The 18146-nt window shown below is 38.6% G+C and overlaps 1 protein-coding gene across 2 annotated transcripts in view; it reads left to right on the top strand.

The window, feature by feature from the left end:
• The first annotated feature begins 790 nt into the window (after positions 1-790).
• B3GALT1 (beta-1,3-galactosyltransferase 1) overlaps positions 791-18146 on the top strand; it is a 95014-nt gene continuing 77658 nt past the window's right edge. For both annotated transcript variants that reach the window (XM_045480085.1, XM_045480084.1), the window contains exon 1: positions 791-905. The gene's annotated coding sequence lies outside the window, so the exon portion shown is untranslated. The remainder of the gene's footprint in view (positions 906-18146) is intronic.

Here is an 18146-nt window from a genome sequence, read left to right on the forward strand (position 1 = left end):
AGCATGAAGGAGTGTGGGTAGATGCAAGGGAAGTAGATGTTATTTGTTGCTTATACAAGAGTTTAGAATACATATGAAAGTCTGATAATGACTATTAAAACTAGGTACAAAAACTGATCAAGAATCTCATTTCTTTTTTTTTTTATTTTTTCAATATATGAAGTTTATTGTCAAATTGGTTTCCATACGACACCCAGTGCTCATCCCAAAAGGTGCCCTCCTCAATACCTATCACCCACCCTCCCCTCCCTCCCACCCCCCATCAACCCTCAGTTTGTTCTCAGTTTTTAAGAGTCTCTTATGCTTTGGCTCTCTTCCACTCTAACCTCTTTTTTTTTCCTTCCCCTCCCCCATGGGTTTCTGTTAAGTTTCTCAGGATCCACATAAGAGTGAAAACATATGGTATCTGTCTTTATCTGTATGGCTTATTTCACTTAGCATAACACTCTCCAGTTCCATCCATGTTGCGACAAAGGGCCATATTTCATTCTTTCTCATTGCCCTGTAGTACTCCATTGTGTATATAAACCACAATTTCTTTATCCATTCATCAGTTGATGGACATTTAGGCTCTTTCCATAATTTGGCTATTGTTGAGAGTGCTGCTATAAACATTGGGGTACAAGTGCCCCTATGCATCAGTACTCCTGTATCCCTTGGGTCAATTCCTAGCAGTGCTATTGCTGGGTCATAGGGTAGGTCTATTTTTAATTTTTTGAGGAAACACCACACTGTTTTTCAGAGTGGCTGCACCAATTTGCATTCCCACCAACAGTGCAAGAGGGTTCCTGTTTCTCCACATCCTCTCCAGCATCTATAGTCTCCTGATTTGTTCATTTTGGCCACTCTGAAGAAGCTCATTTCAATACAATGGTTAATTATTCATTTCACCAAACTAGAATTGGGTAAGTTTGCATATGCTTCTGTTTTCTTGTCTTACATTTAGTAGGCATTTCTAGTGTCTTTTCTGTACAAGGTTCATTGCTGATGTTCTGGGAAATACAATGAGTAAGAAAATCAAAAGAGCTGTCCTCAGTTAGCTACCAAAGTACTGCAAGAAAGAAATAAAATAATAAATATAACACAAGGTAAGCAGTGATGTGAGCTCTTTGGGAAGTACAGATGAAGCACAGCGTGGTATATGGAGAGTGTTACATAATCCTCAACCCTTTAGTGATATTTAGTGATAAAATATTTAATGATAAATAACCTGTTCAGCTATTGCTGTAAAGACTGGCAGTTGGGGGTGACAATTCCTTTCATGCAGATTACCCAAGAAAAGCCATCGGTTACCCAGTAAGATGAGAGTTACCTAGAAAATTTTGGATATTTATCATTGAGAAGAGTTCTCTCTACCTACCTTTGCTAAAAATTCTCAAAGATCCACTAGGCTTCAAGGAAGGAAACAGAAATTAAAATATCTGTTGAAGTTTTTCCCCAGATTATTCCTTCTGGTCAGGTTCTCTCTTTGTCATAGTAGATTAGAGTTGGGGGTCAGTCAGGAAGTGCCAAAGTGCTAGTTGTTAGAGCAGGGACTTTTGAGCTAAAGTAGCAGATGGTACCATGGCTAAGGGAAGGTTCAAAGTGAAACAGTATGTGGAAGTAGATGATCCGGAATTTCGGAAGGAGAAACTTAATGAACAACAAATTAAAAGGAGCCAGAGGCAGGTATTGATATTAGGGTGTGAAGCCTGAATTCTATAATAACTTAGTCACTTTGGACCCTACAATAAATGTTAGTGTCTGTGACTTACTTTTATGGAAGATATGGGAGGAAAGCTTGAGGTCAAATTTATTGGGCCAGAAGTTGAGTGGATATTGGCAACCAAAACCAGTCTTCCTTGGACAAGTCACTATCTCTATCTTTGTGTTTTCACATTGCTTAATAAAAGGTGATGAGAATTATTCTTGTGGTCATCTAGACCATGTGCATTTATTAACTAACTATTGCGTTCCAGGCTCCATGCTGAGTGTACATGGAGAGTCAAGTGGAAATTGGTGCTCTAGAACCTGGAGTCCAGAGGGCATAAATAAAACACTGGTAGGCCAGACAAGCTAAATTACATGTATTTTTGTAAGGCTCGCCAGCGGCTGGCCTTAGAAGCCTAGCTTCAACTTTTAAATAGTCATGATTAAGCTTCCCTCAGAACTCCTAAAAGTCCTTTGGTTCACAACAGTTTTCATAGACTGATGAATTATAACAAGTGGATTTTGAGAACACGTGTCTTTAAAGGACTGATAAGCAGAAAATAAGTAGGCTTTTTCAGGTAATGCTCAGGGCTCTTGTGGATTGTCATATCTCTTCTCTTGGACCTACACGTCACATCCACCTGCCCATCTGTTCCTTTCATTCAAGGTCCAGGAATCCTACACCATGGGCAGGATTTTCACTTCTCAATATAGAACCACGTACCTTACCTCATAGTCCAATGGACTTCCTGAGAATAAATCATTGTCCTTGTGTTTTGTAAGAGGCAACATTGACTTTGTCGTTAACATATGTGAATCTGCCTTCAGTCAACGAACTATTTTAATTACCAATAAGTGTCCTAAAATTTATATAATGCCCTGAAAGATCAACTTTTAATCACTTATTGATTATGATTTGAGGGGCCTTGTGTCCAGACTAAATGCAGTGTGACTTATCCCATGGTAAGTAACTCCTCTTCCTTCGCAGTCTTGAAGTTGTTTTAAATGCCTGAAACCAAGTTTTTCCAACAGCAGTGGCAGGATTGTGATACTTTATGCTAGTTTTATAGCAAAAAGGATTTTTTAGCAATGTGTTGAAAGGTAACATGAGTTCACTGTTAGTCTTTGATTGTGTTTAATAGCTTTGCTGTCAGACAATGAGTCATGATCTTTTCTCTTCTACTTTACAGTTTGTATTTATACCTCCTTGCATTTGATAAAAGCAATGTAACGGGCTCTGCCCATTGACATGATAACTCCTTTATTTTAATCAGTGCAGAGGAAAAAATAAAACTTGGCACAACAGAATGTAAAACCCTTTCCTTCAGCCATTTTAAATTTTAGTAGTCCTATGTGTAACCTTGTAGAAAGACTACTTTGTGAAACGAAATGTCATTTGATTTACATGAGAAATTTTGCTTTCTTTCTCTTAGGTTCAATTTAGCAAATGAGCTTAAGAAAAAAAATGTTTATCTTGTCTATTTGCAAGCCTTGGTGATGTAATCATTTATAAGCATGCCTTTGTAATATTTTATTTAATGGTAGAAAAATCAATGCTAATTCTCTCTCCAAAACAGTGAGGTTGAATTCCTCCAGCAGCAGGGTGTGGTCAGAGTAAATGAACTGCAAAGACAGCACCAGTATTTCTGAATTCCTACTGGACTGCAATAATTGTTAATAATTTATCTCAAGTTTGCTACTCTCTAGGCTGCATTTTTTAAGTAATTTCTTCTAGAAGCCTTTGAGCTTAGCTTTGCAGGGGAATTTTACCCCCTACAGATACTAATGTTTTTAGTTGGATGCCACTGATTTGAAAAGAGATTTTATCCCTTTTGGTGAAAATAATTTGGAATTCAACCAAGTTGGTACCTCAGTAACTGGAAGAACTCGATTTAGGATCCAAGCAGGGAGATGAAGTAATGGATGTGCATAAGGTGGAGGTTGGCAAACATTTTTATAAAGGGTCAGATAGTAAATATTTTGGCTTTTGAGCTATACAGTCTCTGTCACAACTACTCAATTCTGCTATTATGTGAGGAAAACAGGTAAATTAATAAACAATGATCGTGGTTGTGTTCAAATAAAACTGTATTTACAAAAACAAGGAACAGGATAGATTTGCCCTGTGTGCCATAATTTGCTAACCCTTAGTATCAGGTACCAGCCCCTTGGGGATCTGAGTAACCACATAAATTTGCTTTGCTTGTCCATACAAATTATTAGAGTTCATGTGGATACTAAGAAGTTATTTAAAATATGTCCTAATACCAGCAAACCCTTACTTAAGGCCTTCAGGGCCTGAGGCAACAAGTGCTTCAATAGAAGGCAAAAGAGGACCATCTGAGACCTGGTAGAGACACCAGACAGTGAAACCCACCCAGTATGTTTTCCCAGATAAAAATAACGTGGGGTGGGGTACGCTGAAATGGGAGTAAAGGAGGGAAGCTGGGCTGGGGAGAAGTTCTTGCCAATGTTTCCATTCCAAATAAAAATCCATCCAAGAGCTTAAGGAAGTAGGAGTCATCAATATAATGGTACTCCAGCCTAGTAGATAGTAGACTAGAAGAGAGTCAGTCCCAGTAAGGATATTGGACTGTTTGGTAGACACCACTTTGGACTGATAAAAGGTATCTGTGTTGGGATAGAGCTGTTGGGGCAGCCGGTGGAGGTAAAGGTAAGGGAAAAAGCAAGGAATGATTGATGAGACATTCAGGGAAATGGAAACTTGTATGATTCAATAGCTAACTTAGACACCCAAGTTTTTCTCAGGCGACCTAATTCCTGGGGTATTGTAAGATTTAATTAAGGCACCACAGGAGTGTGTGACCAAGTTTCTGATCTACAAATCAGGTACGTGGCTGCAGAGAGCACTGCAGAGGCTTAGGAAGGGTATTGTCAAGACCCAAGAATTGGTGGCTGCTGACATAGGGCCAGAGGCATTATGCCCACATTGGACAAAAGCTACAAGGCCCAGAAATGGATTCTTTCTTTATGAAGTCTATTTTATACCTCCACAGGAAAATCAGACACTAAGGCCTAACACTGCATTCTTCCATGAGAGTCTTAGCTACTGAAAGTCATATCGTCTACCTTTTTTTTTTTTTTTGCACATAAAGAACTTTTACATTGTAAAAGATTTTAAAAGATGCAGTGAGAATTTTACTTGAAAATGGGAGTATTTTCAAGATGAGAAGTGGAAACAATGAACAGCATAATAGGTATTATGTTCGGTAGACCTTTCAAGTTGAGTTATTTTATTGTAGAATTTTTTAAAAATAAAGAGAGCAGTACTTTTAACCTTTATGTGTATCTTTAAACATTCATAAAACATTTCTACTTTTTATACTAAGAATTTCTATGTACTTACAAATGAAAGTAAAGAAGAATGCTTGATATTAATCGTGTAAAGGCTGTGTAAATGTAAAACATATTGCTTTTATAGTCATGAGGAGACCCATATGACTTTGTATACCATTTGTGTAGGCTTATTTCCAAAAAGAGATACTCTGTTTGTTCTTTAATAAACTGCAGGCTTTGTCATCAATGGAGAATAATAGCCACCCTTTAGTTTCTCAGTTAGTGCCTCTCCAGAAAAATTTGCCTGAGAGGAAAGTGCATTTGAGTTCTAAGAAATTAACATCTCTTGAACAAAACTCTAAAAAGAAAAAAAAAAAGATTCAGTTCAGCACCTTACAATAATTGGAAACACTAGGACTGACACTTTAGTCACATGGCTTTTTGGTAACCTCATTTGGGGAGCCACTGTTTGACAGGAGAGTTGCTGAATTTGAGATAAACAGAACTGAGATGCTTCTTCAGTGAGCCAGGAGAGATGAGACAGCTAAAATGCAGTGCCCATTGTATTCAGCACCCTCGACTCCCAGGATAAATCTACATGTGAAAAGTAGGGTCTGGATCCAAGTTAGAATATGTACCTACCTATATATAAAAGGCTAATTCTGGAAAATAATCATATGCCAGGCAGCCCATCAGTGTTGATGAAGGTCCTACTGCATGTAGAGCGTTGGAAAGAGGGGCTATTTCTTGGAAACCGAGAGCCAAAATCCAACTAGACACCCAAGTTTGAAACAGGAGTGTGAATGGCACTCATTGTAAGTAAAGAGAAAAAAATAGGAAACCTAAGGTAAAAGCAAAGGCCATTCACACTTGTCCAGACTAGAGGAATACCCAGAGCCATGCGCCTCTACAGAAACTGCTTGGCAAGTCCCAGGTCCCTCAGTGCGTGCAGGCTCTTGGTCTAAAACCATGCTAGGCTAAGGGAATCATCGACCAGCAGGTGAAACCCAACCATACACCCTGCTGAGAAGTAAAACCTGGGTCCAGCTTTGATGTTCCTTGTCCGTAAGCCACTTGTTTAACCTCCTTCCATTTTTCATGCAGAGAGTTGAGTTCAGACACTAAAAACACCTTCATGGAGCTTTTTTCACTTCTAGGAGTGCCACTGAGCCAGCATCCTGCAAAGGTTCTAAAATGCACTGTGTCACCACAATCTCCTTTTGTCCTTCCCATGAAAATGTGGAAAAAAATTCACTTCTCAGGTGGTTTGTCTTTAGGCCAAACAACTCACCTGGTAATTAGCTTAATAGCAATATACTAGCTTATCAATGATTTTGGAAGGGGCTCTTAGAGAAGATGAACTCTTCTGGTTGCTAATCTGAAAGGGAAACCCATCAGATTGCATTTATTTAGTCTCTCTGTTCAATTTGCACTGTGATGAACTGGGGTTTGCTAGTTTTGTGCCTGCTTCATACAATAGGGATAATGGAAATAAAATGAATACTTCAGAACAAAGGCGATAAAGTATCATTATGGCTAATGAAGGAATGATTTGTTTTGAATGCCAATGGCTTAGAGGCAAGGATTTTGTAAAAATAAAATAATAAATGGTTACCATATTGGCAGTGTAAATATTCCCCTATTGATCTTCTATGGAAATCAGTTTTCAGATAGAAAAATGCCCAACACGTTTAAGAATAGATTCTAGAGCAAGTATCTATGATGAAATGTTATCAAGTTCCTAAATTGCTTACATTACATTTTTAGAAAAACCCTGATACTTAGATTTATAACTTTGCCTACATCACTTTGATTTCTAAATTCTATAGATTAATAAAACTGAAGAGTGAAAGTTTCATGAACACAATAGTCAGAACAAGGCAGCAGTTTTCATAAGTCTGCACCAGAGTCACCTAGAAAGTTTATTTAAAAGACATCAGTACATAGTCTCCAGAGACTCTGAGTCAGAGGAGCCAAAAAGGCCCATGAATCAGCATTCACACTAAATATCCAATGCGTTCCTATGCTTGTGGCCTTGATCATATTTTGAGAAAAACTGTAAAGAGTACATCCTGCTTTTGAATCAGATTTCATAGGACACATATAAGAAAGAAGACTGAACGTTAAGAGGCTTAAAATAGCTGAAATCAGAGCTGAGATCAAGCCGCCGATCCAGAGTAGAGTGCCAAAACGGAGGGAAAGGATAAAAAGGAATATATATAGCCGGGCTGCTCACCTTGCTCCTCTTTTCCTGATCCACACAAAGTCCATATCTTACAAGACAACCCGGAGCTAATCCCCCATAGTCTTTAATGCCCCCACTGAGTTCAACACTCCCTGCTTCTCAAGAATAAAGGCACATTTTAGTGAGTGACACTGCATTTACAAAGACTGGGGCTGCTCAATAAAAAAAAAAAAAAATTTTAAGGTAAAAATGTCAATCACACAAATGTATTGCCTGCCCTACTAATTATTTTAAAACATCTGGATAGCGTAGTCTACAGTTCATCCAGATGTTTTGGCTTTGTGTACGGAGTCATGTGCTTCATATAAGCCTTCTGGTTTGATGTACATTTCCACACTCGAATAGTCAGTGTCTGATGAGTGTGTTGCTGGGTGGAGGGGCAAGAAACGCCCTGGGGGCAGGCACAGACCATCCCCAATTTCAAATAGATTCTGTTCCAGAGGTTGGTTTGTAACTTAGATGTTCAACATTCAATGTATAGTTTCCTCTAAAAACCATGTTAAATGCAGTGCTTAACTGCTGAAGCCAGTTCACAGAAGGCTGTTTAGTCCATGGCATAGCTAAAGCTGGGTATGGATTAAATTACCCAGCTAAGTCACAGAGGGAGGATGCCCCCATGAAGCTCTCTGGAAGAGGAGGAGGAGACGAAGAATTTTATCTCTTTTCTGCATTCAAGAATGACCCTGGGCTACAAAATTTATACCTAAAACTCACTTTCCTAAAATAAATATTTCTGCACTAAATGTAATAGAAAGAAATTTGAACAAATTTGATTAAGTAGATAAATGACCTATAACCCTCTAGCTTCCCAGGAAACATTTGCCTTATAATTGTCAAAATGGCAAACAGTATAGCATAGTGTTAGACCTACATGAACATAAGAGAAATATTCAGATTTTGAAGGGGAAAGGGAGATTATAGGCAGGCTGGACTTGCCTAGAAATTTTCTCTTAGCCTGCCGCCCAAGATGCCTCTCACACTTATATCAACAATTTTTATTTCTCCACTTCCAAGTATTCAGATTTTCCAAAGGTTACACATTATGTTTTGAAGCAGCCATATAGGAGCAATTAGGCCACCAATGTGTGTGATAAGCAGGAGTCAGGGAGAGGTAAAGCGAACAAGCATTTGAGCATATGGACCATTTCTGAGGTAAGTTCTGCCACTACTGAAAAATGTATTGGTTTGTGTGGACAAATACCCATGCTGATTGTATATAAATATACTGAGTGCTGATGGCAAATCATGTTAATTAACAGAGACCAACACTTCTTAGTGATATGCTACGATCAATGCTGTTCTATTATGATATTCATCTCTAATTAATTTGGCTCAGCAGGATAAAACTACAGACTGTGGCTACTCCGGGAATGGAATTTGAAATATGCATTGCTTTGCTTATGGACTAAACTAGTGCATGGCTAAGCTTTGGGAGGCAGAAGAAATCATTTCACATCACTGCTCTCTGTTGATGAGTTCCAATCAGAGAACCTCTGAAGAGATGACAAAACATAATCACTGCAGGAGAATTCCAGAAGTGTAAAGAGAAAGACATGATGTAGATATCCAAGAGGATCTTGGGGCCTGAGTCGAAATCAGCCAGAAGAACCAGCCTATTTCCTGGCACTTACTACAGAAGGCAAACACTTTTTGGTTTCACTCCATTCTCTTTGTAAGAGAGTAAGGTGCTCTTTCTAATGCTGGGAAGCAGTGTCTCAAACCAAAAATAGAGCAACCTCTCAGGTCCAAATAAGTGGGTTCAAATCCCATCACTTGGCCACGTGTCAGCCATATTGTTTGGGACAAGTTACTTATTTTCTCAAGTATCCCTCTCCTCATCTGTAATGTGGGACTAATAATAGTTATTATCACCCTCACCTCAGTGGAAATGGTAAAGAATAAGACCTGTCTTCAAGGGGCCTGGCACTCCATGAGCATTCACAAAGTGTAAGCTGTTATTAGCTTGAGGGACATAATTTGCTTTCATGACCATTTAGTTCAGGGTAATAATGGGTTATGTGTAATAGCATCCTAGTCTACCTATCCAGACAGAATCACTACTCTATAGGCCAACTCTACAACCCTTATGACCTAGAAGTGTAGAGGAACGAGATATACTGTTTCTCAAAGCTATCTTTCAGTGACCTTGATTGTATAGGTATCTTGGTCATGGGCTGGAAAAGAATGACCAGTTAAGTTTCTGGAAGGTCATGGCCTTCTCCCTCAAAATTTTAGGACTGGACTGACCACAGTCTGAAAAGGAGAGAAGGGCCCCTTCTTATCCAGGCCTTGTATATCCAAAGCGCAGCCTGTGGTTGATTTGATTTGATTTCCTATTTACTTTGTAAATGTGGGCCAGGTCCAGTGCTGGGACATCCAGAGTGCACATTATAAAGCCAGCTCATAATTCAGATGAAAGAGGAGCAAATTCCCCCAGCCCAGAATTGAAGACATTGGCACAGTGCCCCTCCTCATTGTGCAGTGCTATAGCTCATTTGCTATTTGTCCCTAACTCTGATGAGCACTGAACTCACCCAAAATATACTAAGAGATAGTTTTTTATTAAACACGGTATTAATAAAAAGGGTAGGTTCTCTTTTAGCACTGCAGGCAATTACTGAAATATGTAAATTCAAATGGGAACAGAATTATAACAGGTTTTTGCTTTTTTAGTCTTTCCAGATCCCACCCTTTCCTTTCTCTCCTTTCCCTCCATCCCCAGCTCTGTCATACAGGCCTGTAATGAGAACATGTAACAATGTCCCAGGAGATCCTTTTAGAGAGCCCTTTGGTATATAGTCCAGTCCATCCAAGCATATTTAGCCTTAGATTATAATCACCTATGAACATCTGCATCTGCCTCATTAGATCATAGCTCCTTAAAGATTGAGATCATGTGTTTTCACCATTTTTTATTCCCACCCACCCCCCACCCCTGCCTCAGCAGTAGGCTATGAGACAGTGATGGGGGTACAATGGAAGGACGGAAGCCCAGGAGGCAGGCTGAACAGTCTGCAACCTAGTGCTTCCTGGTCTTCACTGGGGACACTCCAACAACTCTGGTGAGTCACACAGAGACCCCATCCTTCTCACTGACTTGGCTGCCTCCACTCCTGCCTCTTCCCTCTACCCAAACTTCAACACCCTCATCTGTCGTCTCCTGACCTCTTTGGTGCATTTTTCTAACGTATAACTCAGTATTAGTGCCTTCTCTGTGTGTCTCACATTCAAATTCTCAAAGAGTGGATTTGATTCATTTAATTATTATACAGGGCTTTCACATTGATTTTTCTCATAGGTCACAGTCCAGAGATGGCCACATTCAGATCCCCAACTCAGTCAGCTGTGGCCCAAAGAGATTTGTTACCTGCAACAAAACATGTCCACCTGAGCACAGTGTACTTGTGGATACTCTATAGAGAGAGAACCTTTAGGTATGATGGGTCCTCAGCTTTGTAGCACCTTTTCTCCAGCAAAGATGAATAAGCTCTCCAAAAATGTTTTCTAAACGGTCAACTGGCTCTGGGGGACTGAGCTTTTGCTTTGGGCATAACAAATAATAGATTCTTTGAAAAGATGAGCACAAGCATGAATATAACCACTAAATTCCAACATTGTGCCAAACACAAAGGAGAGAATGATTGACTAAAACCCTGCCCCCATTCTCAAGGTGCACACAGACTAGTAGCAAAAGACAGAATGGAAGCCACTAAGAGCAGCAGCATATGACAATGGCTAAGAGCATGAGCTTTATTTTTTTTAATTATTTTAAAATATAATTTATTGTCAAGTTAGCTAACATACAGTGTATACAGTGTCCTCTTAGCTTTGGGAGTAGATTCCCATGATTCATCACTTACCTACAACACCCAGTGCTCATCCCAACAAGTGCCCTCCTCAATGCCCATCACCCATTTTCCGCCTCCCCCAAACCCCCCATCAACCTTAAGTTTGTTCTCTGTATTTAAGAGTCTCTTATGGTTTGCCTCCCTCTCTGTTTGAAACTTTTTTTTTTCGCTTCCCTTCCCCCATGTTCTTCTGTGAGGTTTCTCGAGTTCCACATATGAGTGAAAACACATGATATCTGTCTTTCTCTGACTGACTTATTTCACTTAGCATAATACCCTCCAGTTCCATCCATGTTGTTGCAACTGGCAGGATTTCATTCTTTCTCCTTGCCAAGTAGTATTCCATTGTATATATAAACCACATCTTCTTTATCCATTCATCAGTTGATGGACATTTGAGCTCTTTGCATACTTTGGCTATTGTTGAAAGCATAAGAGCATGAGCTTTAGATTATACTTTGGGTTTTTTTTGTTTGGTTGGTTTTTGGTTTTGGGGTGTTTTTGCTAGCTGGGTAACCTTAACTTCCCTAGGCTTCGGTTTCCTTGTTTTAAAGTACAGCTTTGTACTGAGAATATACAGGGAAGTAAAGATGCCCTAGAAATGAGCTCAATAGCCACACAGCCTAGTGCTCTGTGGAGAACTGGAATGCAGGTATAGTAATTCTTTGCTTGCATGATATTATGATACATAAATCACTTAACGTACAGCCTGGCATACATGAGAGACCTTACTGAAGAATAGCCATATATTTTCTAATGCAACCTACATATTAAAATGAAAGAATCCATAAAGTACCATAGAAAGCAAAAAAGGAGGAAGTGGAGGCCAGGAAGCTCCGACTGAGCACTAGTTGTTTGGAGCAAGTTGGCAGGGCCATGGCCACAACCCAAGAACACAGTGACAGCTTTGGCCTGCTGTGCTGGCCTGAGCCACTGCACTTTTTGGTCCATCCTGACAGGAAGCCAAAGACAACCATGTTGGGGAAGACTGAGGCAGGCCCATGTGCTAAGAGACAATTGCCACCATGTCTGTAATAAGCTACTCTGTTATCTTGCAAAACACATATCCTGTTGTAATGGGAAAGCATAGAATTTCTATAGATTGGCATTGATTTTATGTTCATCTAGGCCTATAAGGATGCTATTGTAGCTGAGACACCATTTTGAGGGTTTGTTTACTTAAGTTTACTCCTGGGAAAAGCAAAGTATGAAAAATACATGACAGCACTCGAAGTCTTTCTATCATCATTGGAGTCTCAACCCACAGTGTTAGTTTGAAAGATTAATTAACAGCCAGGAAGGTCATTAGAGAGGGACTTGAGAGTTCATTTAAGGATACAGCCATGCTTAGTTTACTTCACATGAAAAGTTAAACACATATAATAACCACAAAAATTTGTTTCTGCTATGGGATTGTTTTAGACCAGAGGGAGAAAATTTATACTTGTTTAAGTTTCTGATTAAAGTAAGAGACCCCATTTCATACTAAATAAAAGGAACTAATTTTTGACTGGAGGCTGCAATTTATAATATTAACATGCCTGGAATTACAATGACAGTGACACTTCTGCGAATCACTGAGAGTGTAGGGACCATGGTAAGGGAGAGTGAATTGTTCTGATGAATGAAGAAAGCTGGATATCACAGCAGCTATTGTCCTCAGTAATAATCAGGCCAACCTACTACCTGTAACATGCTGAGCAAGTACATAATCAAGGACAATGTCATGCATTAAAATGACAAGAAGGACCTGCCAAAAATCAGACCACAACCTCACAGTCACCCTTTTTGGTCTGAGATAAAATGAAATGCTAAACTTCTTTTTAGTTCTTATCGTATTCCTCTCAGACGTAAGGAAATTATCTTTTATTACCAGATTAATTTTACCTTTTGAATGTATTAAGACACAGGCCCCTCTAAAGAATAGCAGTTGACACTTGCATTCCTCTGGCTTCCCCAGTAGTTTCTTAGGCAGCCTAATAAGTATGACTCTAATTTCTTATCATTGGTGCATCAGGATGCTTAAGAAATATGTGATAATAACTGAATGTTCTGCAAAGAGAAGAAAAAGAGGATAAGGATGCCACCCATGTCTTGGCATTCATGTTACGGTGTTAATATTTTTACTATTGCATGAACTTGAGACAGGGTTTGGGATACAGCATATTTGAACTTGGAGCTCAGTAGGGGGCTTTATAATTCAATATTATGTGTGGCTATTTGACCTCTAACTCGTTGTGAACAATCTCTCTCATCAGGGCATTTCTTGGCAGCAGTGTTCCAAGACTCTAGATAACTTCTCCAGATTAAAAAGTAATAAAAAATAGTGTGAAATAGTGGTCACCTAGTGATAGTGGAACCTGTTCTCAGGAATGAAAACAAAATTCAACTTTGAATTGTAGTAATTTTTTTTTCTTCTACAGCAAAAGATAGATTTTCAGATGATGATGCTGGATTAATACAAAGCACCATTTCCCCCAGAACATTGCCACTGTCATCATCATATTCCCTCCTTGAGGAAATGACATAAAAAAAAAAAAAAAAGAATACACTTATAAAAGTTAGAAATACAATCACAGGTTCGACAGGTATTCCTGGAAGAATGCACTTCAAGTCAATGCCTTCAAAGCATTTCCTCTTCTTTATATATGTCTTTATTTTTATTTTATTCATTCCCGGGGTGTTGTTTTGGCACTACTCTAAAGCAAGGCTTTTTTCCCTATTTATCTACTAGATATATAAGCTGAAGCAGAAGTGTGAGAAGAACAGAGATTGTTTAAAAGAGCTCTTATTTGTTAACCCAGGGCAGTGAATCAGTCCTTCATAGATGTGTAACTGGCCAGGGCAAGCGAAACCCTTGCTATTTCATAAGCATCCTTCTGGGTTTTTGTTCAGAGGTTTAGTCGTTCCAAAGCAGAGTTCAACATCTGGAAACAGAGATAAATTGAATCTCTCCCACCCCTAAAATCTCCATAGGTTAAAAAATCTCTTACTCCTATGAATACATTCAACCAAGACATTCAATCTACACATATTTAAGAACAAAGTCAAATATTATAGACTCTCATGTCTTAAATATCCACATTCTGAACAATCTGCCTCTTGTTCATTGAGGACTCCCCGTCACAACACCTGGGACACATAGTAGGCACACAATTAATGTTAACTGAATCAATTTGAACTTTGAGGGAGTGAGGAAGCCCAGATCTGAAAAGGAAATGACCAGATTCCTACGTCTCTTTTTCCCTTTTCTAGTAAAAAGAAAAAAAAAGTAACATAAAGTACATAAAATATATATGTACTGTAGAACAAGTAATTAAAAAGTGAACACCCTCATAACCACCACCCAGTAGTTTTCAACCTCTTTGTTTGGATTCAAAATGGATTAATTTTCTTCCCTCTAGTTCTTAGCACAATGACACATCACTTGATAATTAATCCAAATGAAAATTAAAAACTTAAAAATATTTTCATGTGAATCTATTAAAACCGTACCAGTACTTCACTGCATGAAATACAGATTGCTAGACCAAGAATATGGCATTTCAAAAGAGAACTGAACTGGTTTCTCCTCTACTCTGGTTCCTTTGCAGTTGCAATCCTCTTTTGAGAGGAAACGTGCCCATCCCCCCATAACAATGCTGAGAAAATAACCAGAAATTTCACACACACACACACACACACAAAATGAAAACTGGGCCTTTTTCCTCTGGAGTAGACCACTACTCCTGCCATTCAGGTAAACCAAGTGCCTGAGGGAGTTTTAAGACATATTTGAAGAAAGAAAATATTTTGTGAACACAAAGGAAGTCTGGACCCAAAATAACCTAATGAAGTGAAAAGGTAAAATTTAAGAAGACAGCTACTTCTTGCTTAATTATTTATTTATGTGCTGATTGAGCTGACACCCCTTCACACTTAGAGTTTGGGATGTGTCCAGGCTCCTTTGTAAAGAAAGAACTCCACCAAATTTTCCCTGAGAGGCTAGAGAAAAATTAAGGTTGAACATTTTATGTGATGGATTTCAGAAGTGGCTCAATTTAGCTAACTTAAGGTTGAAATAGTGAGAAAACCAATACGATCCCAAAGGCAAAATTCTTTCTTCTGTAAAAACTAATCTTTTGCCAAAAATGCTTGCTTTAGAGCACAGAAAGAACTCTGTTCAAGTTGTGATTTTAAAACAATTGCTATCACTCTTGCCCAGAGGGTGAATTAACCTGAAACTCATTAGCCATAGAGTAAAATTACATGTTAATAAAATGCATTTTTTCTTCGTAGTCATACTGATTCTGTAAGTGACCTCTAGGTTTCACAAGAATTAAGCTGCCTTTATGGTTTCAACAATTTAAAACAATGAACACTTATCAAGTACCTAGGTTGCATATAGAATGATACTAGGTATTCTGAAAATGCTATCAGTGGATAACTGTGCAGATTCTGTCTTGAAATATAAAATAAATGCTGAAAATATTCATGAGAGTAAACATCAGGGAAACTAATGTTTTCTTTCAATATTTAGTTGGCTTTTTTAAAATAGGGATTAGAAGGGGCGCCTGGGTGGCTCAGTCGGTTGGGCAGCTGACTTCAGTTCAGGTCATGATCTCACCGTCTGCGACTTTGAGCCCTGCTTTTGACTCTGTCCTGACAGCTCGGAGCCTGGAGCCTACTTCCAATTCTGTGTTTCACTCTCTCTCTGCCCCTTCCTTGCTTGCTCTGTCTCTCTCTCTCTCAAAAATAATAAACATTAAAAACAAATTTTAAATAGAGATTAGAAGAGAATAAAGGAACAACTTTTGTTGAATAAAGTCATCAGTAAAAAGGTAAATAAACACTTTTGAATGTGTATAACAAACAGCTGTGTATTTTAAAACAAGCATAGACTGCTCAGGATTCTGTGGAGACAAAAGAGGAAACAAATTATGGTCTGTTTTTCCTTCTTAATAACCTGCTCCATGTCCAACACGGTCATTTTGAGAACTCTAGTAATCTATTCAGGTGTGAAAATAGAAGCTAGTATATTTGTGTTCAAAAATAAAAGACTTTTGAGCACTAGAGTCGTCTCTAAGACCTTAAAGAAAGTACTAAATTGTCTTCAAAGGAATAAAGGAAAACATGAGCTGCAAACATATCCTCAAAGACAAAGAATCCTAGTGCTAATGAGCTCTCAAACAGGATCAATAGTTGGGGATAAAACTCAGTCAAGAGTAATTTACATGCGGTGTCTGGGTGGCTCAGTTGGTTAAGCATCCGGACTCTTGATCTTGGCTCAGGTCATGATCTCACATTTTGTGAGTTTGAGCCCTGCATTGGGCTCTGCACTCACAGTGCAGAGCCTGCTTGGGATTCTCTCTCTCTGCCTCTCTCTCTGCCCCTTCCTCCCCTCCTTAAAAAAAGAGTAATTTACATGAAAGCATAGAAGATACTTTGGGAAGTGAAATCACTCTATGCTTAAAAGGTCTGGCATATTAAGGTCTCAATTTTTAAGTGTTGTGGGAAGAGATAGCCTGCATTTATACATAAAATTACCTCAGTTTTCAACAGTAAGATTTGTTGCAATGAAAACGTTCTCTTTTTTTAGGTTTAAGAGCTCCAAATTGTATTGTAACCTACATTAAACATAAGTGTCCCTTTCCTTTACAAAGCTCTGCTCTACTCAAGTCAGTGAATTCCAAATAATCCTCACTAGGGTACCTGCATTAGCTCCCATCGTCACATTCAAAAAATTAACCCTAAATAGATTACAGTCCTTCAAAGTTGGCATCTCACCTTTCCCTTTCAATTATATGGCCTAGTCCATACTTTTCAGTAAGTAGAGTTATTAATAATATAAGCATATAAGGTAGTAGTCTGCACAGCTGAGGAAGAGGTGCATACTCAGGCGAAGGTTACTGCAGATGCATATTGAAGTCCAAAGACATGACTGGGTGAGTCCCCAATGGAGTCCTACCTTGTTATTGTTTTATAAAGGTCTAATTTAGGTTGGCATAAATACAGAAAAAAAAACATTCATTTTTGTTTATGCATCTGGAATACACTTTTATAAATATGTAAAGTGAACACATTTCGAGAGTTTAATGAGTTTTATAATTCTATTCCTAGATAAACATACTTTCTGATAAAAAAGAAAAAGAAAAATAATTATTTCCTGATTTATTCCAAATTACCTAAAGGGCCCAAAACATAACAGAGCAAATAATGAATGCAAATGAGGAAAGACTCCTCATATTGCTTTCCTTCAGCCCCAGATTTATTAGAACATGAGAACATGAAAATAAGTAAAATGAGTAATGGTTTTCTACCCTGGATCTTGGTCTATGCTGATAGACTCACTGTTTGAGGGTGAATCACAGAAACCTTGATAGTCCATGCTTTACAAAGGCCAGATAAAGTAAGCTGGTGATATAGCTGTATGGTCTCTCTGGGTATTGCTGACACTCCCTGCCTTTTAGTGAACCATCACCAGATAATGTGGAGACAAGAACCCTGACCCATTTCAGAAAACACTTCTCATGAGCATTTTGAAAGGAACAGGGATCCTACCCACTTACAAGGTCATCAGATTTGGTTTTATATCACCCTTTAAGCACTGTGACTGTGTGAAGTGGCTTACCTAGAAATGCAGCCTGGAGACCCAGCACAGTGAGGGAGATTCCTGTCTGCAATTAGATTGCCTCATGATTCATGATTTATTACGGAATTATTATGCGGCTGAGCTTTGTTTGTGTGTGTTTGTGAAAGAACAGTTACACTGAGGAGAAACAGAAGCCCGGGTAGAAAGTTTAATGAGAATCTTCTCTCCTCTTGTTCTGCTTGGAGGTATGGCAAATTTGTGAGTTCCAAAGGAAGTGGGAGAGCCCTTAGGTATAAGCTCTGTCAAGGTTGGTTGGAACATAAGAAATGTTCCTAGTGGGAAAATAGAAACGATCAATAAATCTCTTGTTCTTGATCCAAGGTAATTCAGAGTAGGTGTTATTTCTAAACAAATGGATTGATAACTAGAATTTGCCTATTAGCCAAATGAATGTTATTCTTTTCTTATTTGGCTTGCCTCCATTGTATCAAATAAA

Source organism: Leopardus geoffroyi, chromosome C1 (assembly GCF_018350155.1).
Source record: "Leopardus geoffroyi isolate Oge1 chromosome C1, O.geoffroyi_Oge1_pat1.0, whole genome shotgun sequence".
Classification (NCBI taxonomy): Eukaryota; Metazoa; Chordata; class Mammalia; order Carnivora; family Felidae; genus Leopardus; species Leopardus geoffroyi.